Source organism: Chrysochloris asiatica, unplaced genomic scaffold, assembly GCF_000296735.1.
Source record: "Chrysochloris asiatica unplaced genomic scaffold, ChrAsi1.0 scaffold01037, whole genome shotgun sequence".
NCBI lineage: Eukaryota > Metazoa > Chordata > Mammalia > Afrosoricida > Chrysochloridae > Chrysochloris > Chrysochloris asiatica.
Window position 1 is genome coordinate 49514 of NW_006409555.1, and position 528 is coordinate 50041.

A 528-nucleotide genomic window follows, 5' to 3' on the forward strand; every position below is an offset into this window, starting at 1 on the left:
TTGTTGCCTCTTTTGACCTACTGCTTCCATAGGTGTAGGTCAAGTTCATCAAATTGCATCAGATTACTGTTTTTTTCCTCTTCTTGTTTCTTCTGGTTGAGCTCTGATCATCCAGTTATTGAAGCCAGGTCAAGTCTTCACATTTTTTTTAATCGTAGCATCAAACTGGTTTTCTTACGTGCTCCTGAATGTTTCAGTTTTATCAGAATTCATAAACATAAACAATATTTGATTGTATGACACATATGCAATAAAAAGTATTCACATGTAAAAAACAAGTGTCAACTGAGTACCTTCCATGAGCTGAGGACTTTGTAAGATGCTCTTAATAGTTCTTATTCCAAATAATGTGGTTCATGGTTTGAATTAATGTAGAAATAATATTACCAGGCAGAAAGAAGATAGAAATGCTGTCAGGTGTTAGCTCTGCTTCATTAAGGTGAAGATTGAGATGTAATGCAACTAATAAGAAAAACATAGTTTGTTCATTTTCTTGTTGCTTCAGTGCTGTTTTTTTTAGGAGCTTAA